A 24,003-nucleotide genomic window follows, 5' to 3' on the forward strand; every position below is an offset into this window, starting at 1 on the left:
TAAGGATTACAAAGCAGCTATTTTAACTATATCAACTATGTAAATTCAATATGCTTATAACGAATGAACAGATAGAAAATCTTAGAAATTCCATATAATATATAATAGAAAATCTGTTATAAAATATTCAACCAGTGAACTCGAGATAAAGAAATAGAAATTATCCAAAATGAAGAAAAGAGAAAAAAAATAGGAAGGAAATTAACAAGGCCACTATAAGCTGTGGGGTAATATTCAAAGTTCTAGCACATGTGTAATTATAGGCCCAGAAGAAGAGTGAGAGATGGGATAGAAAAATATTTAAATAAATAATGGCTGAAAGTTTCTTAAATTTTTGAAAGACATAAATTTATAAACTCAAGAAGCTCATCAAAACCCACGAATGATAAATATAAAGAAAAACACAATTAGGTAAAGTATAGTTAAAATGTTGGAAAACAACAGTAACGGAAAATCTCAAAAACATCCAGAGGAATATGACAGATTACATTCAGAATGGCCACTGACTTCTCCTTAGGATGAATGAAGCCCAGATGACAGCGGGACAGAACTGCTGAAGTGCAAAAAGGAAAAAAAAAAAAGTTAACTAAATTCTACATTAAAGAAAAATATCGTTTAAGAAGGAAGGCAAAGTAAAATTTTCAGACAAATGAAAACAAAGAATTTGTGGAGAAAGCCACTGAGCTATAAGAGAAACTGAAGGAAGTTCATCAAACTGTAGGGAAAAAATACTAGATAGATGAGTTTTAGAACATAGATACTTATTCCAAAGATACAATCTTTAAAACTCATATAACTGTTTAAAACAAAAATTACAAGACTGTATTGTGGGTTTATAATTTATATAATTTATGTAACTTACACTTATTATACACATATATAGAGGGGACATGAATAGCACGGAGGCAGAGCAATAAACCTATTGTAAGCCTCATATTTCGCACAGTGTTACTGTATCTATTAAATCTAACAGACTAAGAAAGAATTTGAGGAAATGTATTCTAATTATTATAATAACCAATATGAAATATTGATATAATGAAATGGGGTGTAGCTAACAAACCATATAACCTTAAAATAACCAGCAGTATCATAAAACAAAGCTAAAATAAGCCAAAAAAGGAAATACATCTCCCAAATCATACAATAATTGATGAGAAAGAGAAGAAAAAGAGGAGAAATAAATATATTCCAGTTTTCATTTTTGCAAGTTTGATTTTAAGTCTTTTATATAATTTCAATGTCTATTCTTAATTTTGAATTTTTAAAAAATGTATAGAATATAATTTTAATAGCTTTTATTGCCACAATCTGAGAATTCAAACATCTGTGTCAGTTCCGGTTTGGTTTCCACTAATTTTTTGATCAATCTCATTCTGGGTCATATTTTCTTGCTTCTTTGCATGCCTGCAAATTTTTTATTGGTTGCCCAATATTGTGAATTTACCTTGTTGGGTGCTGGATAATTTTGTACTCCTGTAAGTATTCTTGAGTTTCTTCCTGGGACACAGTTAATTTACCTGGAAATAGTTTTATCCTTTAGATATTACTTTTAAAATTTGTTAGGTAGGAACTGAGCAGTGTTCAGTCTGGAGTTAATTATTCTCCACTGCTGAGGCAAGACCTTTCTGTGTACTCTACCCAATGCTCCATGAAGCTTGAGATTTTTCCAGTCTGGCTTCTGGGAATAGGCACTGTTCCCGGGCACTCTCAGAGGCACAGCTAACTCTAGCCTTTTGGAGATTCCCTTCTTCAGTCTCATTTCCTGACATGCCTGTGCTGATCACTACTCATCTGAAACTTGAGGGGATCCTCTACAGACCTTGGGACATCTCGCTCCGTGCAGCTCTTTCCTCTCTGGTACTCTGTCCTCTGCACTCTAGCCACTTTGTTCTCTCCAAACTCTCAGGTCTGTGTCATCAACTCAGTGAAATTGTTGGACTCCATTCATGTTTCTTCCCCTTGCGTGTGACCTGGAAACTCTCAAAGAAGTAAATGGGGGCGATTTTAGTACTCATCTCTTTCTCCTATATTGGGGATTACTTTCCTTCATTTTTTTTGAGGTCCAGTGTCCAGCAAACCATTGCTTCCATTACTGTCTGTTTATATTGGCCATTTAAGTTGGGAGGATAAATCTGGTCCCCATTATTCCATCTTGGTTGCAAGGGGAAATCTCTATGTTTTATTTTTCTTAGAGTATGTATAGCTTTCTAACATAACATAAAATTTACTCACTTATATTAGTACTAGATTTATTATAATAACTACATTTCCCTTGTTTATTGTGTAAGCACTTTTACTTACTGATGTATTCAGTGACTTAGAAGAGTGTCTGACAAATAGTAAGAAGTAAATAAGTACTTGTAGTCTATACAAGCAGACTCACTCTCACTAATAATGGCAAACCTTCTGAAATCTTGATCCCCGTCAAGCTTTCCTGTTTTGCCAGGGTTTAAATCCCATATTCGACTCCACATCTTCAACCTCACAGTAACTTCCCATCCACTGGTGCTACCTCCTTTTCATTTTCTGTCATCCCCATAATGTCCTCGCTTCTTCCCTTATTCATCTTAGACACACATTCCTATATTGATAATCACCGTCTTTCAACCTCCCTAGACTCTTTTGTCCTAGTTTGTCTCATTGTTTTGGGGTAGGCAAAAGTGCAGTTCTAGTAAAGCTAAATATCCACTCATGCCATTCCTGTACTCAAATAGCTCAATTTTGCTAAAGAAAATGTCACAGCTGGTTTGACTGATCTCACACTAAACATATGGGCACGAATCTTAAACGGATTTTACACACTGTCAGAACACCCTTCTGTACTTGTCTAATACATTCTCCACCCCCAACTAAGATGAATATTGCACAACTCTTTTCCCTTCTGAAGACACGATCTCTATCCTTGCCTAATAATTTCTCTTTAAGCCTTTACATTAAAATTAGGTTAAATCTGAAGAGAAATCCCTATCACCAAAGCAACCATCCTATTGACATTTATACCTGTCTATTGCTTTACTTTAAAATATAATGGAAAATGTATCTTTGCTCTTATCTAGGGCAGTCTCACCATTTGTAACTCGGATTCTATGTGTTCTTACTTACTGAAGAAGATTCATCCTGCATTCATCCTGTCTACTTTGATTTTTCTGATTTTAGGATTTAGTTCCATAAGCAGAATAAACCAAATGCAAGTATTAACATATTTATGGCTTTTGATGTATATTATAAAAATAATTTCTCCCAAATTTTAATAAGTCCATTTCTACCAACACATGATAATATTTCTTTACACATTAAAAAAACTTAATTTTTCTAATTTACTATATGTGAGAGCATATTGATTAAACCTGGCAGGAGGGAAGTTTAGCAACACATGGAAAACCTCAAGTATGATCAATATCTTTTGAATCCATAATTTTTCACATATGCCCTAAGGGGATACTCAAAAATATGCAATTTGTCTTTCTCTAAGGAGCTCCAATCCTTTAATGTTCAGTCTAGCATCACGTCTTACGAGAAACTTCTCTGTGCCTACAGTCCACCTATGTGCCGTCAGAGTCATCCTCTGTGCTAACACAGCACTTGGGGCACATCTGCAATAGTGCTCACTACATTATAACTGCTGAAACTATTATTTGAAGTTATTGAATACTTATAGCATGGAGGAAAATATTCTAAGCACTTTTTTACTCACTTTATTGTTTATTCATGAAAACAAATTTATGACATGGGAAGGACTTTCCACGTTTTATCATTGATTCAATTACTACTTATACAGGGCAAACAAATAGCTCAAGTTTATGCAGGGAGGAGCACAGGAGCCAGGATTCAAATGCAGGGAGACTGAGTTGAATAATATCATGGGTAAGTAATGTATATATTTTTTATGACATCAATATTGAAGTTATATTAAGGTCTCCCAAATTCTTAGGCGTAAGAGAAATTAGAAAAATCTTCCAAAATTAGTAACTTTAACATTTCAGTATTAACGTCATTAGTTTTGTAGTTTTGTAGACCTACCTAACCCATCGAAAATTTTTTTAAATTTCTCGAGATTATAAATCTCTAGCTACACTGCTATTTGTACTTTAAACTGAGAGAAGCACAGCATTATTGAAGTGAGAGCAGAGGTACTTCATGAAAATAACTGACTCCAAACATGAATATTAGATAATAAATGTACTTCAGCCAGACGGTTTGGTCAAAAGTGAATATGAGTTATTGCATATGAGCGGTTCTTCGCAAATGCCTGTGAAGATAACATATGGATCTTAATGATGAAAGACTCAGGTAAATATATTTTTCATTTGTATCTGAACTGATCAATTAGATCAGGGAAGTCTGCATGAGCCAATTTTTCAATAAATGTTGCATTTTAAATTACACAAATAGAAAATGGGGAGAAAAGAATTCTGTGCTTTTATAAAACATCAGAAACACTTTGACAGGAAACAGGATTATCTAAACAACTGAATATTTATGGGGAAATTATCTACTTAGTATAGAGAGATTTAAACTATTAATCAATAAATCATTCAGATACTGAGAACACTAAGGAAGGTTAAGCATGTAAATCAAAACACAGTTGTACATAAATCATTATTTTCAAGAAGACTATTTCAGTAGAACAACTAGAGAAATGAAATAGTTTATCTGAGGCTCAGATTCTAAGAATGCCAGGATATAGCTAACTAAGAAATGAGAAGAATTTGTCTTCACTTAACGTTTAAAGATTGTCACGGTAGAGACAGTATGTAGAGCCTTGGGCAATGGTTTTGAGAAGAAAGAGATGAGTTTTATTCACTGTGTGGGCACTAATGTCTAGACTGAACTACTTTTCCAAGCTAAGAATAAATAATAATATTCTTTAGTTCCATACTTCCTAACATCTTGCAATGCCCCCATACACGTGCTCCTTAAATGATAGGCTTTTCTTTTCACATTCACATGGAGAGAGCTAGTAAACACTCATTCCTTGGCAGCTTTGTAATAGTTTAAACTCTGAGCTCTCAGCAAAAGAAGAAAAAAAAATTGACAAAAAGCTTTATTCTGATTGCCAGCAAAGAAAATATATCTCTGGAGAAACAGGACACTTTTTACCTTCCCTAATCTTGAAACAGTTTAGAGTCTGCTTGGACACAAATGATAGCAGATGGAACCATTTTTCCTATACAATCCCAGCTTTAACTATAGTTACTGAGAAAGGGTATCAAGGATATCTAATTTCACATAAGAATCAACAGAGGATTATTGGCCCAAACTGTGTGGTTCCCATGAGGACAGAGTTCAAACAAGGAGTGTCACTGCAAAGTTCCCAGAATGCTAAATAGAAACAAGGAAAAAAGTACAGAGTTAGGCACTAATAATCCTTTGATTATCAGGGAAAATTCCTCCTGATCACACATCTAGAACCTGAGTGCTGCAGAGTTAGAGATCAGGGAGGAATGGTAGCTAAAAATTAAAAAAAGAGAGAGACACAGAAAGAGAGAGAGAGAGGAAAGAAAAAAGAAAAGACAGAGAAGGATGCAAAGAAAGGAAAAATAAAGAAAATAAAAAGGCAAAATTGGGCTCCCCTGGTGGCACAGTGGTTGAGAGTCCCCCTGCCGATGCAGGGCACACGGGTTCGCGCCCCGGTCCGGGAGGATCCCACATGCCGCGGAGCGGCTGGGCCCGTGAGCCATGGCCGCTGAGCCTGCGCATCCGGAGCCTGTGCTCCGCAGCGCAGCGGGAGAGGCCGCGGCAGCGGGAGAGGCCGCGGCAGCGGGAGAGGCCGCGGCAGCGAGAGGCCCGCGCACCGCAAAAAAAAAAAAAAAAAAGGCAAAATTGCAGGTTGCAATGAAAGATTGGGTTTTGAGTGAGTGAGAATAAGCATTAGAAATAGGCAGCTACACAGCTACTTTCAATTACTGGGCTTTTATAAGATTCTAGTCATTGTTGCTTGGATAACTCAGCTCCATTTAAAAGGCCAAGGGATATATCTGGCTAACTGATTGCTATTTCAAACAAGAAAATATATGATTTCCACTAGTAGGATGGTGAAATTCATCCTCTATGATTAAACAGATTTGGAGAAAAGCTTTCACGGAGTGGAAGCAAACACAGTCAAATTCCAAAAAGAAGTACAATTAAAGAAACATCAAGAGAGACACCCACACATACACAATCTTACCAGGTAGCCACTTCCTTAGGGAACATCAATTTGCATTAAATGTTGGCATATAAAGTAAAAGGAAATGACTCTCAATTATTTTCTAAGTGCAATCATTTGTACGGTTTTCAATGGCCAGTGTAGTCTATGTCAGAAAGCAAAAGAAAACTGAACTTCTCAGAGGTAACCTAAGTTCTTCTAAGTATGGCTAATATTCAAATATCTAGACCACATAACTATATAATGATGCTAAAAATTAAAAGTACAGTCAAATGTATACGGTGTTTTAACTATCTGGTTTACTTTTTAAAAATGCACTCAACTCCTTGAAAGTAATGATCTCTGTAGTAATTCGTTGCACAGTTGCCTGGCATTAGCACATATTTTCATCAGGGAAAACCACTTAAGAGGTTAATGAATTAGATTTTTCAAATTTACCCACGGCTATTATGTGAGTAAATGGTATTAGTTACAATTCTTTTTGTCACAAACTATAGAAAGAAAGGTTTTAAAAAAGAGAGAGAATATATTGGCTTAAGTAACGGGAAAGTCCAGAGGTATCATTCATTTCAGGCATGCTTGGATCCGGAAGCTCAACAACGTCAGAATCAAATTACCCCGTCTTGATCTTTCAGTTTTACTTTCATCTCCATTTGTTTCATTCACAGGAAGGCTCTCCCTTCATGGTGGTCCCTAGCAGCTTCCGGCTTATACGTTTTCATCTCTATGTTTTAGCAAAAATATTGGAATAAACTCTGATTGGATCGTGTAATCTTTTTTCTACCAATCACGGTAGCTTGCAGCAAGTGAAGCACTGATTGGACAAGCCTGGGTCACATGGCCCTGAACTAGCTGCATAATAGGCATGGTTGGAGAGTGAGGGAGAAAAATCAGGGTGCTGTTATCAGAAAAAGGTGGAAAAAGATGCCAGACCAGTAAAAAACAAATGGACACATCACAAACCAGTCCTGCAAAACATCTTTCATCCTTAGTCACAAATCATATTTCATTTGGCAAGCATGTTTTGCTTTAATTGAATTGTTTTAATTTTATTTAAATAATGATCAACAATGAACAAAAGAATATAAAATGTATTTTATTTTATATTTTAAGTGCAAAAGTCTTGTTTCAGTTACTACCTCAAATAACATTCTCATGTACTGACCCTGAAATCACTATAGATAGATTTCACCTATTCTAACAAATATTTATCATTAATGAGAAGGCATTTAAAAAAAAATCAGAATTTTAGGCTAAGTCATGTCATCACTTGGAATGGACTTTTCATTTGGTCTTTTCTATTACAATGATAGTTAATATTTGGTTAATTATATTTATGAAATAATATGATTGAATATGTAGATACCAGATGAACACCAATAAACACAATTTCCTTCCCTCAGGTAATGGCCTAATTTTAGCTGCCTTCTAAAAAAAGCTACTTATGCCAAGAAATGTAAGGAATATTGTTTCCAGATTTGTTAGTTTTAAAATGAGTCCATTGTGGATGATGCGGTAGATAAGCAAAAAGTAAAGTCAAGTGAAGCTTTTTTTTTTTTGCTTATTTACATAACTGCATGGTGAAATAGTTGCAGTATTACTTAGAGGTAGTAGTAACAACCAAGCCACAAGAGCATAGTTCTTCCTTAAACAGCACTTATTTTTATTATTCATACTTTTCTCACTATTACTTAGCACTGACATCCCAGTTCTTTTTAATGGATTTAGGATCCTTCTGTGTATTTGATAAATCAATAGAAGTACTTTACAGGGAAACACTTAACACACTTTCCATTCTGAGAGATGACACAGCATTCCTTAAGCAACACGTTTACCTTTCTGTTGCTGTTGCTTCCAGCATTTGGTTAAGAACTAAAATGTAATTTTAGTGAAGAAAGCTTTCTGTCTTAAATATGTCAGTTTTGACATTTCTTTTTTTCAAAGTTCAGCAAATCAAAGTTGTTTTTATGTGAAATACCAAAATAATAATAAACCTTTCCCAGCATTCCATTTCTCTGCATGAACACTCCTAGCTGGTTGTCTGGCAAAAAGCCAGTGAATGAAGCAGAAGAGAAAGGCAAGCCTCGAAATTCCATTACTCCTTATGGAAAACACCAAATTACGAATTCAATATTTCTGAGATTTAGGAACAAAAGGTTTTCAGATTTCTTTTTCTGGCTGTTGTATATCTTATTGTAATTCAGACAAAACAGGCCAGCCCCCAGACTGAATTATGTACTCACTGCCATGGTGAAGGCAGAAATGCAGAGTAAAAAAAAAAAACAAACAAAAAACAATTTACTGATACCAAGGAAAATCTGGAAGAAGAAAATTTATACAGGCACTTTTGTAAAAATGGCAATGTGCTTTGACACAGCTGAAGTGTCTTTAAAATTTTCAAAATTTAATTGAAAATTTAAGTTTTAATTTTTCAGTGATAATAAATGGCAAGACCTATAATGTAACTATAGAACAGGTATTCAAAATATATAAGGATAATTTTACCATCAATACCAAGTGTATGTATGCACCATTTTTTTTCTTTCATTTTCAAAAATGAAACACTGCTAAGGAACTGGTTTTACTCACAGCACTTCTGATGAGTAGTGTCTTTTACAACACGACTTCTCCAACTCTCCACCACCAGCTGGGTGGCCTACAACTCAATTCAATTCTGACACTGTCTACCTGGAGTTAGCATCAGATCCCACAAGTTAAGGGAACAGTCCCATAAGACTTCCCTCACTTAAGATACCAGTCAGCAGTCCCAGGTTGTCACCTGTACTTCTGGCCTTCCAGCTACAAATTCAAAGGGCTCTCCTAAACCCCTCCTTGGGTTTTGATAATTTGCTAGAATGACTCGCAGAGCTCAGGAAAGTACTTTATTTACTATTACAAATTTATTATAAGATACAAATCAGGAACAGTCAAATAAAAGAAATGCACAGGGCAGGCTGCGGAGGAAGGGGAGTGGAGCTTCCATGCTCTCTCCAGGTGCACCACCCTCCCAGCACCTCACTCTGTTCGCCAACCTGAAGCTCTCCAAAGCACTAGTGTTTAGTGGGTTTTAGGGAGGTTTCATTAGGTAGGAATTATTGATTGAATCATTGGCTATTAATGATTAACTCGATCTCCAGCCACTCTTCCCTCCCACAGATGTTCCAAACTTCTAATCATGCCCTGGTGTCTCTGGTGACCAGTCCCCATCCTGAAGCTTCTGGGGGACCCCAGTCACCAGCCATTTCATGAGTATACAGAAGACACTCTTATCAATGGAGATTCCAAGGGGTTAGGAGGTCTGTGCCAGGAGCCTGGGTAAAAGACCAAATATTTATTTCTTGTTATGCCGCAATGCTTGAGGCCAATATTGTTGAATTAGAATCAGAAAGATAGGTATTAAAAGTAACTAAATGGTATGTGTGTCTAGGTTTTATTTCTTTTTGTGGTCAGTGGGCCACTAGTTTCAAAATAACTGTGTGAATGGGGGCTCACATCACAGCAACTGAATCAATTTCCTGAAGGAGAACATGGAAAACCTCATTTGGGGAACCAGGAATCAGATATCTTATCTTTCAATATGTATTTACATTAGTTTAATTTTACTAGATAATTATGTAATACAGAAAGCTACAGAGAAAAAACGAACAACAAGAAAGACAAACTGGGCCATTACTTCTAGTTTTTGACGTTTTAAAGAGGAAAAACAAATCTATACTTCAGGATTTCTTTAAGTCTGTCTTGGCTTTCCTTGAAAATGCAGCTTAAGCTTACAGCCGAGGAAAGGGAGGCCCAGTGTCTGGCACTGTAAGGCTGGGAAGCAGCTGTCGGTGGGGCCAACCATCTCCGCTTCTCCCCCTCCTTTCGAGAGGACCAAGTCTGGACAATTACCTCCTAAGGAGCAGCTCTTGCAGCCCATCAGCCTGCACCTCAGCAGGCCCTGAACTGTCCATCCTCTCTGCTTCCCCGTGGAACAAAGAGCCTTGGGTCTGGACAACATCCTCCCTCCTCCTTTCTAGATTATTCTCCCGTTCCCCTGGACTCCAGAATTGCTTGACCAAGTGGCCTGAAGCCTGCTTTCTGGGCCTGTACATGTCTCTTTTCCTGTTTGATCTCCCTGAGGTGGACTGAGTGGCTGGTATGCATATCTGAAGAGTGGCCAAGGAGAAGGAGGCTGAACCAAGCTTAGACATGCAGGCTGGACTGACCTCATAACTGCAAATGGGGTGGGGAAAGAATGGAGAGAATGAGTGCTGGAAGCCAGGCCCAACGACTTGTCAGGGACAACTTTCCAGGGAACCAAGTTCTACTGAGGAATACTGAGGAAGCCTGAGAGCTCTACCTTCAAACCTCACTTTTCATGTCATTAAGAATGCGCATTGTTCAAAGTTGGAAACATTATTTAACTGTTGGTTGCATGATTTATAACTTTTAACTATGAAGATCTACAGTAAGTTAGCCACCATTTCTCCTCTTGCCCATTCCTTCAAATGTTAGAGGTGAATCTGTTTACCAGCCACATATGTTCATCATCCAGGCAATATACGAAGATTAGGAAAATAAATGCAAGTCTGCTTGAGGAAGCACAATGTTTAAAAAGTGAGACCAGGGCTTCCCTGCTGGCGCAGTGGTTGAGAGTCCGCCTGCCGATGCAGGGGACACGGGTTCATGCCCCGGTCCGGGAAGATCCCACATGCCACAGAGCGGCTGGGCCCGTGAGTCATGGCCGCTGAGCCTGTGCGTCCGGAGCCTGTGCTCTGCAATGGGAGAGGCCACAGCAGTGAGAGGCCCACGTACCGCAAAAAAAATAAAAATAAAAAAAAGAGTGGATACATGTATATGTATAACTAATTCACTTTGCTGTACAGCAGAAACTAACACAACATTGTAAATCAACTATATGCCAATAAAAATTGAATTTACAAGAAAAGAAAGCTTAAGCAAGGGGAAAGCATATAAGAAAGCAACAATTGGCATTTACTACACCCTTTGAACATTTGTGTAGTTCACACTTGCTTTTTTACTAAAGGGGAAAAGGGTTCAGGTTCAGGGACAGAGGAAGAGAAGGATATACATTCCTTCCCTCCTTCCTCCAAAATCTCATTTTCCTAAAGGACAAAGAAGCTGGAGTCCTGAGAACTGGCTTCAGGGAATTGTTGATATTGGATTTCAAATGAACGTTATGCAGTTAACTAGGGAGAGGACTTGAATGGTGTCCAGTTTAGGAGATGTCTGTCCTTTACTCCTCTCATTCTTCACTTCCCAACAAATACAGTGGAATTCTCAGAAAGGTAGAACAAGGCTGCCTTTCAATTCCAAGGGTCTACAAGTAGAAAGATCTTCACCTGAATAAAAGGGGTTAAAAAGAAAGCACCATGTTTTAAACACTAGAATGACACTGTAGAAAAAAAAATACAGCAGAAATTTATCAATTATGATTTCTGGAGAGGCTAACCAATGGAAAAGGGAGTTTTAACAAAGTGGATCTGGGGATGCTTCTTAGAGGGAATAAATAACATCCTGTTTCCAGGGGTCAAACAAGAATCCTCAGAAAAGCTGTTATACATACAGTCTTGGAAAATTGAAATAGGAGAGGAAGTTACTAAATAAAACAAGAAATCGTATTTCAAAAAAGAATAGAGAGGAGAGGAAGCACCAGAGTGCGAGAGGGATCATAAAGATCATGACGATAAATCCTGAAGAGGGACTGCCTAAATTTGAGAACCTCAAAGGATTATAGGTATTTGATTTTGGCAACTTACTTATCCTCTTTATGTCTTAATTTCCTCAATTCTACATTTTGCTTTGAAGACTCAATTTAAGAATACGCAAATGTTTAGTGCACTTATCACTTAATAACTATTAGGTGTTATCTTTAAGATTATGATAGTGGAAAGAAGATAGACTTTAGAGTCACGAAGTTGGGTCTGACTCAATCTATATCAAAAGTGATTGCATGACGCTAGGCATGCTCAAAATTTCTGTCAGAACCAATGGTAAAATTGGAATAATAATACCTGTATCAAAATGGTGCTGGAAGGCTTAAATGAAACAGAGTCATTGCAAGCACGTAGCTCTGGTTTGGCACATAAAGTTGTCTAAGATATATGAGTTGACTTGTCTCTCCCTTAATTATTTTCTAATAATGCCAAAATGGTGATGTACTGCAATCATTCAGGAAGTTCTACCATGTATAATGAACGCACTGGGAAGAAAATAATAAGAAGCCAAAGAATGGATTTCTACAACTCTACTTTTGAAAAAGAAGTGTAACGTTATGGGAGCCATAGAGGTTTTATATTGTTAGAACCTCCTCTTGTTTTGAGGTAGTGATGTGGAAAGAGGAAGCAGTAGTTTGTGAGAAGGCCCACTTGGAATTCATGTTACCTTTGTAAGCAACAAAAATGGAGATCACATTTGTGACTTGGACTAGGTAAGCATTTTCTAAACCAAACCCTTCAACTGCCAACCAAAAGCCAAAAAACTGAATAACATGTAACATCCAAATTAAGAAATTTTGTTTAACACAAGATATCATGTACTGTAACAGCCTGACATATTGGAAAATATGTTAACTATACCCAAACCAAGTAATATCAGAACACACGTATTTCATGTTTTCATTAAAAAGTCATCTTTTTCAGTGGGATGCCTTCTCTGCCCTTTTTATGCAAACTTTCAGTGGCACTACTGCTCCCTCCAGCTGAAATTTCAATATTCTCTTCTACCCTTATTAGATTTTTCTCCTTAATATTCATAATATTACTCTGCAACATTATGTTTTTTGATTTACGGATCTTACTTATTACATTCCTAATCAAGATAGGACTAGGAAGATGTATCTATATTTCTAATCAAGATGGGAACTTTCAGGAGAATATGATTTTATTGATTGATTGGTTTTCTTGGTCACAACTGTATCCCTAGAGCCTAGAACAATGCCTTGCACAAAGTAAGCAACGTATGAGCATTTGTTACATAAATTAATGAATGGATAAATGTGTAGGAATTACTGCAAATCAGCAAAAATAGACAGTCTAATAAAAACTGGTGAAGAATACCAACGAGCAATTTAAGAAAGACTAATAAAAAGCAAATGGAAGATATTCAAATTCAGTAGTGATCAGGATAATAAAAATTAAAACAACAAAGATATATTTTACTGCATAGACCATTAAAGTTTATAAAGACAGATGTATGAAAGAGAGTAGGTAATACAGAAATCATTATGCTCGGCTATTGACAGCATAGACTCCACTCATTCTGAAGAGCAGTCTGGCAGTAATTTGTTCAATTAAATGTAAGTACCATATGACCTAGAAATTCCTCTCTTAGGTACACAAACACACACACACCACTGTCTCATACAGATCCAGAATCAGTGCTGTCCAATAGGATGCATACTGCAGTTGTGTCGAAGAGATAGATGCAGTCTTGGTGTTCATCACTTTCAGAGTTGACAGATTCACATTATAGAATACTGGGCAGTGCAATGTTTGGACATAACCACAGTGACAATGGCTAGATCTTAAAATCCCTGAGTGAAAAATATACGGAACAGACTGAAATTTACAATCTAAACAATGCGTGCAAATTAAAGTGAATACAACAAAAAATGGAAGAAGAAATAGGATATATATGTATATATATATATATATATATAATATAAAATACAATAAAGTAGTTGCATAATGAGTATGGAGAGAAATAAGATTGGAGAATAAAGATAAAAAGAAATCAATCCTTCCATCAATCAATAATAGTTCTATGATTACTGCAATCCTATGTACCTGAGATCCAAAATCTAAATAAATCCACATAGTTTTAAAATTAAGTATTCCTGTTTTTAAGAAAAGAAAAAAGGAAATTACTAAATTTATTTTGAAAGCAAAAGTTAAACAACAAACTAAAATACAGGAAAAATGTGTGTAACACATATGAGAGAGTATATACCATGAGATTTAAAGAGTTTTTACCAATCGGAAAAAAAAAATGTGTAAAGGGTACAATCAAATAATTATTCACTATAAAAATGCAAATGTTCAATAAAATAGGCAAACATTTAGTATCACTAATAATCTCGAAAATGAACTTTGAATCTTGGTTAAGAAACCACTTTTTCCACACCAAAATGGCACTTTATATGTTCATCATTTAGTACTAACACTCAGCCTTGTGAGGTGCAGAACACACACCATAAGTATTGCTGAAATCAGTATATACTGGCATAGCCATTCTTGGAGGATGTTCTGAAGAGAAAAGTGTTTATATATACAGAAATTCCACTTCTAGGCTTTTATTTTAATAAAATAACCAGAAATATCCCCCGAGATCGAAGATCAATGTTGATCTTAGATATAATATTGGGAGTGGTAAACTACTAAAATTAACCTAAATACTCAAGAAAAAAGAATTAATTAAAAAGATGGTATACCCTTTTGAATAAATATTATGTAACCATGAAATATTATGTTTTGACAGAACAATTAAACAACAGAAAATATTTTTAACAGCAATGTAGAAAAAAAGCAGATGCCAAAACTGTGTTGCAGTGTATTATCAAAACTATTCTAAAAGACTAAATATATATACATATATACATACTACAGAAAAGTTAAAAACTGTATACATATTTAACATAATAATAAATTGGATACGTGCGTAAGTATTATCAGTTGCTTATTCTGAGGGGTGAGTTTGCTTTTGTTTCTTACGCTTTTCTCTATTTACAAATGCTCTACTATACACACACACACTATGTATATGCTCATACATTCTACACGTATGAAAATGTTCATATGATATAAGTGTACGGTAATCAGAAAATGGTAATTTAAAATGCTTAATAAAAACTGCATTTTAATATACTATCTTAGGAATATTAAAATGAGCAAAAACACTAACATTTATTTAGGGTCATTTTAAAACTTTTATTCTTGTTTATCTTACTTGGTGATGAAGCAGAAAGACTCAAGTCAGGTTTTAGATTCTTTATGCAAATTTTCCTATATAAAATATTGTATTTACTATGTTGAGTAGCTACAATGTAGTATCCTATTTTAAAACTAGTCCCCCCAAGGTAAAAATAGTTTTGTGGTACCCAATGAGATCTATACAAAAGAAAACAATTTTAATTTGTTTTGGATTTTTAAAAATTTATTTATGTCATATTTCTAGACAGTTAAACAACACACAAATAGACACCCATTTTTCAAACTGGTCTTAGAAAGAAATACAACAGTGATACCCATCTGAAACAACAGATTTGCTGGAAAGAAACAACTCCATATTCTTCACTGACAAGATCTGAGGGGTGAAGGTAGAGGTCGTGGAGCTATAAAAATTCAAATATTTGGGCTCAGAATAGGTTTGCTTTGACCATCCAGTGCAAATTCGTGTATTTAGCAGATGGTAGGGATGGGGAAGTTGCACAGTTAAGGACTAAAAGGTAAAAGCTTCAGCACAGACTCCTCTGGAAGTTACATCAACTATGCTGGGAAAGTGCCTGAACTATAAACAATTCTACCCTAGGCCCAGCTCTTAGGAGCATTAAGTGTGGGTGAGTGGGGATTGGCAGTGGTGGAAGGATTGTTTGTCTCCAACACGCAATAAGTAGGTTACATTTTTTAAAGCTTTTGGTGTATGAAACTCTATCTCCAGAAAATGTCATATGGCAAATATTTAAGCCAAAAGATATTTATCACAACACTGTTTATAATAGACAAAATTAAGCATAACTAAATGTCAAGTAAATGACTGTCAAATAAAATGAAGGCACATATTTACAATGCTCAGTAAGAATTTGTAATGATGAAATAGAACATTATGAATGTTAAGTAAAGAATTTAAAAATTATATATAATATTACTGTATTTGTTATATGTTAAGCATAAATTATGTTGAGAGGTTAAACTTTACCATCCTTTGATGGTGCTATGATACATACTTTACTTTCTTCTTTCTAGATTTCTGAGTTTGATAATTTATCTTCAGTTGTCAAGCCTTACGTATTTTGAAAAAAAGTTCATAAAAGTGAAAATGCTAAAGAAAATGGCTTGGAAGAAAGGAATAACCCTAACAAACTGATTACTTAAAATGTGTAGAATGATGCTTTATGTCAGGAAATAAATTTCCATAGATTAGTGGTTTAGAGTTTATTCTAATCATTGGCAACCAAAAAAACTGAGGGGATTAGTGGCGGTATATAGTTAAGTGCTTGAGTTCAGAATAGGTAAGTGGGATTGCAATCAAAATGGAAAGGTTGCAGAAAGTAGCAAATTAAATTATTAAATTGCAGAAAAATAGTATGTTCATCCTCATTATTCTAATAAGGAATCCTGTGTATTTATTTCCAATGACCAGTTTCGGTTTCTTACCAACTTTAATCTGCAATTCACAAAACACTGCCAATGTTCCTGGCTACAGTATATCCAATATTCTATGTGCTCAAAGACCATAAATTACTTTGAACAATAACAAAAAATAATTTTAAAAAATGATAAAAGCCAAAAAAAGAACATGCTATGCAATCTGATATTAAATTAAAATATTATAGTAGTTTTCATGTTTTCTGCACGTGGAACTTTGCCCCAAAGAACCCAGAAAATCTGCGTTCTTCTCCTGGTTCTAGCATTATGATTCTGTATTTTATTGGACAGATCATTTGATCTTTCAGTGACCCAGTTTTATCATGTGTTACATGATGCCCCTCCTAGCTCTGTGATTACAGTCCATTTCTTATCCTAAACATTTGCAATCAGGTTTTATCCAGATAATTTTTTTTTCTCCTAGAACCAGAAATGATAGCAACACGGTACTTCGCAAGTTAATTTTGTCCTGCTCTAAAGCTACACTAGAAATAGTCTTCCAGTGCTGCGGTGAAACACTGGCCACCTGAATCACACTAAGGAGGCAGCAGCCCCCCCAGCACCTGGTTGAGCCCAGCGTTGCTGGTTTCATCTGCTCCCTGAGCTTCTTCCTGCCCGTCCTGCTTCCAGGCTGAGCTGTCTTACCCCTCTTTGCCATCTCGTTCTATAATGTTTAGAGGGTCACAGTGCTGTACATCATGCCTAGGTATCCTTCTAAAAGGCTCCCTGTTGCATGCAATCCTTTCTTGCACTGTACTCTATTTACCATTCCAATATTTTTTTCATGAATTATTTGTGACTTCCTACTTGTGGCTGTTTTTCTGCCCTTGGATCTGTTGCATGTTCCTGTTGGCTTCCCATCCCTCTTGCTATTTAAGCATCGTTCCACTTAAGGCTTGGTGCATCCCAGCCTCAGCTAGAAAGTAAAACTGTGCTGAATACAAGGCATTGATCATAGGGAAGTCACTAGCAGCATAGAGGCCTCTCACCGGAAACGTCCTCAATCTGTAACCAAGGAGACCCGTTCATGGCTCAGATTCGGGAGTGACTAATAAACTGCTCCCCCATATATTTTTAAGAAAATAAACTCACAATGAACCCCAACACCAAGCCCACTCCAATACCAGCCCTAAATCTTTCAAATAAATGAGATACAAAGATCCAAAACTCTAAACAACTGCTATATATATATTTAAAAAAAGTAGAATAGCTATTATTGTAGTAAACCACATAGTTCATCAGCAGTAAATTAAAAATTTCTATCATAGTATAATTCTGCAATTTTTCTATCCCATATATGAGTTACTGGTGGCCAGTCAAAAGGCATTACATGACAAAGGGGAAATTCAGCAATACTGCCTTGAGAATCAAATTTAACTAAAGGTGAAAAAGTTTTCAATGTGTGCACTTTTAAAAGTTTTTCCACTTGTGTGCATATGAAAACAGCAGAATCATTCTTTTTCATGTTTTATATAAAACAGAAGATTTCAAAGGAGTTCTGTGTTTTCAGGGCCGCTTCAGGCTCTCCGCCCAGACTTGCCAGGGACACGCACATACACTGTCCCCTGCTTTAAGGAAAGCTTCAGAGGAAATGTTAGAGAAGCAGTGATTTAGTTCGAAGAATAATAAAGTTAGTGCTGGAAGAACTCAGAACAAATTCTGTCTTTGATATTTACTAGCTATGTCACCTAAACTCTTAAAACTTACATTTCCACTTCGGTAAAATGGGGGACATACCACAAACTTTAAGGGTAAACGAGAGGACTCAATACATCAGAAAGAACTTGGAAAGTGCTGTTAAGCACCATCTACATAAAAAGTTTTATTTGGAGCAGGATTAAAAAAACATATAATACCAAGGCTTATGTTGGTTGACAAAACGTTCTGTCTAAATATTGTATTTGCACAATGACTTTTGTACACACTCCTTGATAGTTCCAGAACTTCTTGATGCTATCTTGCTTCCTCGTGTGTCTCCCCCTTTCCCACATTCTCTGGATTTGATGCTCGGTCTTGCTTTAGCAACTGGCACTTGTAGGTGTTACATCTTATTTGAGTGACTAATACTCCTGAGCTGTTCAGAGAGCTATTGCTTTATCCCTTTTTTCTAATGCCTTCTACAGATAGATATTTAGTGAAAGTTTCCTGAATAAAAAGATAAATAAATAACTAATCTGAGATTATAATACAAAATTTGCTTAAATCTATGCTTTCAGGAATCAGCCTGTCTCAATATGAATCTTGCCTCTACCACTTACCAGCTCTGTGTTCTTGGACAGGTTATTTACCTAGGATTCAAACTGCCTATCTAGAATGGGGGGATTATAGTCATGTCAGAGTTTTGTGAATATTAAATATAATTATGCATGTAAAGTGATAACATACCTTTTGGCACATGCTAAGTAAGCAATAAATAGTTATTTCCATAATAATTGTTGTAAAAGTAGGAAAGAAGAAACAGCATATATAGCACGATACTAGTTACATGTCCTTGTCTCCAAAAGCACAGATTTTCCCTGTAGCTTGTAGAACTCACGGCTTTGTGAATCACTCCAGGTCAGATTTTTATGTGTATCTTAACCAAACTGGCTGTGATCATCTCTGTCCCTCACCTCACTTCTACTCTGTTTCCTTCCGTCGTTTTTCTTGGATCTAGTCATTTTGGGTTCTAGATCTCATTTTTTTTCCCATCAGCCCTTTCATTCCTTCCTTCCATTTCCACAGGATTTAACACAATGCATTTTCAAGAATAAAATGCTTAAGCATCATGAAGATGCTTATTTTTATGTTAATTGGCTTCAAAAATGTTTGCAAATTATTGTTTTCACTTTTTGTTTATTCCCATTTTAAGTAAACAGCTAGCCAAAAAAGTTTCTTAGTTCAGTTCAGTTTGAATAATTCTTTGTGTAAAGTAAGTACTCAATGTATGTTATTGATTGCTTTAAAAATGCTTCCCATCACCTATACACATTAAAATGAAAAGCCATTTATTCAAGCATAAAAAAGGAACTTCTGACTTGAGGATCATTAGATTCATAGTTGACCCACTAAGGCAGATTATCTTCTTTCTGTGATGTTTCTTAAAATGGGAAAGGCATGCAAATTATTTCAACAAAAGCTAAATGCTGTTCTGATACACTGACAATAAATAAGCATGTCTTCCAGCCCCAGGACATAGCACCAATTTTTTTAATGGAACGTTAGGAATTAGGAGGAAATTGAAAGTTTTCACAGACAGAAAAGATAATAGTATATTACACTTCCTTTCACATTATTTTAGAGCCAAATATTGGACTCGATTCCAATCAATGAAAAACAAAACACTTGAACTCCTATTCTGTTTCAGGTGCCAGGTTAGGATTGAAGACAGACAAATGACAAATCACGGGCCTTTTTCTCAAGATGCTTCCAGTCTACTTGAGAAGACAGATATAAAAAATACCACTAACGGTAAACATTTGCACAAGAGAGAAAGTCAGCATACAGAAACGACTGATTGTATCTGAGGCAGGTTCAGGAGACAAACTTAATGATAACAGTTTTATTGGATCTGAGTTTTGAGGGATTAATCGAAGTATGTCAGACTGGGCCAGAAGGAGCTTTCTAAACAAATGGAACATGTGATTTGATAGAGTGCAAACTGCAAGAGAGGAAAGGTGTGAAAGATAAGAAAGAGTCAGATCATGAGAAGTTGTGTGCTTCAACCACAGAGATATGAGAGAAACAACGCAGTAAACAATAAAAATCTCTGGAAATAGGAAGTTAGATATAACCACTGTTCTAACAAGCATTATTAAATGTGCTGCTCCTAGGTGCGGTTCCTCACAAAGAATCCAGGGACAGGTGATGTTATTCCTCTATTTACAAAAGCCCAGTGCAGTAGCCTAACCACTTGATACTTCGCTGATGCCATGTTTCTCAACCTCCAACATCATAAATTTTATTTTAAAGATAAGGCATTTCTTCCTATCTGAAGAATCAAAAAAGACTTCTTTTAATTCCTGCAGATGTGCTTATTTCTGAATTGTCTCTAAAAATCTGTCACCAGAAACTACAATCCAGAATTTACAGTTCAAAGTATTTGATGGTAAGAGATTTCCCTAAATCATTCTAATCCAGAGAAAGCCACCTGGAGTTAATCATGTGATAGGGTATCACGAAGCTGATTAAGGGTGATTTGCTTCAGTAAAAAGGTTTTCAGAAGAACAACTGCAGAAGTCGAAGCAGGCAAAAAGGACAGAAGGGATTCTGTTAAATTTTTTTTGCTTCTTCTGTTTTGTAAAATATCCAACTTTGTAAATTAGTCAGTGAATATTAATTATTGTAACAAAGCATAACTCAAAAAATGGAGGCTCTTCCCTTAGAAAAAATTCGCAAGGGTGCAAAATCGTAAGCAGAATAGAAACTCTCAGTGTTGCCAGTATCTTTCTCAGTTGCCAACACTTCATCCTTTCCAGGCTTGTCTCCACCCTTCCCAGTATACTGGAGCTGCTCTCCCCAGCCGATCTCTTTCAAATCAGTAAATTCAGTAGCTTTTCTATGCCTCTTTCAACTTGTTCTCTTTAAGGCACTGCTGCCCTCTGCCTGAACCTCTTCTCTCCCTTTTTATCATAAACATGGCTCTTTTCTCCTTCTGACATCTTCTTACTTTATTACATGTCATGAACACTCTTTCACTGGAATCCCTTTCTCCTGTGGTTCCCTAAATATAATTACTTCTTTAACTTCTATACGTTAGGTACTTCCCGGCCACTCTAAATCTTCAACACCTAAGCCACGTCCTAGATTTACTCCCTGAAGATTAATCCTGGCTTTTCATCTTAAACTCTCTCTCTCTCACGAGAGAGAGACTAACCATACATTTTCAGTAGCCACAAAGGCATCAATTCTGAAATGCCGCTGGTTCCTCACAATGAATACTGACAGAACTTAACCTCATTTTGTGATCTCTAAGGAAGCCCTCTGTCTACTAATGGGATTTCACCCAAACAATTTTCTGACAATCTCAGAAAATTCTTTGTTTTCTCTCATACAACTTTCCCTCCAAATCTAGACTTCTCACTTTAATGAGTATTTCTCGGAAGCAATCCCTCTTCCAAACTGTTCTTCCCCAGCCTCACTGTACCCACTTGCCTAGTTGGGCCATCTGAATAACAATGCTCTCATAACTGGTTCTCCTGGCCAGTCTTCTCTCTCCTCTGAACCATCACCCACAGTGCTGATATATAGATACTGTAACATTAACACTAATTATATGTTCAAAAGCTCACATCTTGTCCATTTTCTACAGTTCTTAGATTGCAGTAATGGCCTTTCCCTCTTTGACCCAGTCTTTCCACTCTTGCTTTCCAGGGCTTCTCACCATGTACTTTATGCTCATCATCAGTACCACTTGCTCGTCCAAAGTTAGCATCTACCTTTGCCTATGTTTTTGCTTTTTACATCTAAATTTCTGTGCTTCAAAACCCACCTCCACCTGTCTATGCAATACATCCACTAAGGTTCAGTTCAAATGCCACATCTGGAAATAAAAAAGCAGGCTGCCCATGGTTATTCAACTTAGAGGGCAGTACTTCTTCCTCTGAGCAGACACAGCTCATCCTCTGTACCTCTGCAGTGGCACGTATGGCTTTTTCTCTTATGCAGAGAAAGTCATGGTGACAGGCTAGATTTCATACACTCCTTAGCAATTATGGAATGATAGAAAAGAACACTAAATTTTCTATTTCTCTGTAAATTTTGAAATATCTGTAAAGACAACATAAATTTGATATTGAAAGTATATACTTGGCTTGCAGAACCCTTTTAAATCCCTGTCTTCAAGAAATCAGGAAAAAGTTGATTAGGCATTAATTTATTTTCGATCCATTGGATATGTACCATGTCATAATTTTTTAACTGTCTCTTTTCCCTTGATAACAGATTAATTAATTCATGTTCTTAGGTCAAAATAGAGTCAGCAATAGAATAAAGGCATTTAAATTTTTCCTTCACTTAACCCATATATGCTATCATTCCTCTTTCAATTTACATGGCTAGAAAAAAAGGGATAAAATAAAGAACTAGGTATTGAAATTTATGTATGTGGATGGAAGAGTAGTAAGAATTTTCAAAAACCTTACTCAGTAAATCATCACATTAAGCATGTGGGTTAAGGAGATTTAGGCCCATTTTTGCAGAAAGTGGGTAATGTAATGTCTATATGTAATCATACAGACAATTATACAAATTTAAGTTTTGAGGGTTGCACAGTGTGAGATTAGACTTGTTATGACCTTTGAAGTTTCACTTTTATTTATCAAAACAACTTGCTATAAGGTAATGGAATTTTTTCACAAAACCTCATGTGTGAATGAGGCCTGATATCACCTTGTGATACAAACAAAATACCTATTACAAAATACCTATTTCATATAGACAACAGTTTCTATGAATAAAAACATTCAGGAAGTGAAGTAATTTACTCATTTTGCATTATTTGTACATATTAACTCACGTAGGTTTATGAGTGAGGTCTAAGTATAAAATGCATTTTTATAAAATAATGGCTTGGAGGAATGGCATATATTTGTGTACATTTTATACCATATATATATATATATATATATATATATTTTTTTTTTTTTTTTTTTTTTTTTTTTTTTTTTTGTTGCGGTACGCGGGCCTCTCACTGCTGTGGCCTCTCCCGTTGCGGAGCACAGGCTCTGGACGCGCAGGCTCAGTGGCCATGGCTCACGGGCCCAGCCGCTCCGCGGCATGCGGTATCCTCCCGGACCGGGGCACGAACCCGTGTCCCCTGCATCGGCAGGTGGACTCTCAACCACTGTGCCACCAGGGAAGCCCTATACCATATTTTAATAAAAACATCAAAATAGTTCTTAGCAGCCAAAATCCTATATGCAATATCCCTAAGCTGTATCAGTGGATTTATTTCTTGACTCTAATTTTAAAGGAAGTAATTTATGCTGATTCTTATTGGGTAATAGTTTTACTATTATCCATGTACTGACTATATATATATATATTTTTTAGTGACCACAAAGATAGCTTCAAAATACCTTTTTTTCAGTTTTATTGAGGTATAATTAACAAATAAAATTGTAAGATATCTAAAGTGTACAACATGATGATTTGATATACGTATATACAGTGAAAGGATTCCCCCGTCTAGTTAATTAATACATCCATCACCTTACATATTTGCCATATTTCCTTTTTCTTTTTTGTGGGAACATTTGAGTTCTATTCTCTTAGCAATTTATTATACAATACAGGGTTATCAACTATATTCACCATTTATATATTAGATCCTCAAACCCTATTCATCCATTCTATAACTGAAAGTCCATACCCTTCTACCTCCATTCCCCAGATCTGACAACCACTTTTCTACTCTCTTTGTGCATGAGTTCAACTTTCTGTTGTTCTTAGATTCCACATATAAGTGATATCATGCATTATTTGTTTGTCTGGCTTATGTCACTTAGC

The sequence above is a fragment of the Stenella coeruleoalba genome, assembly GCF_951394435.1.
Source record: "Stenella coeruleoalba genome assembly, chromosome: 21".
Lineage (NCBI taxonomy): Eukaryota > Metazoa > Chordata > Mammalia > Artiodactyla > Delphinidae > Stenella > Stenella coeruleoalba.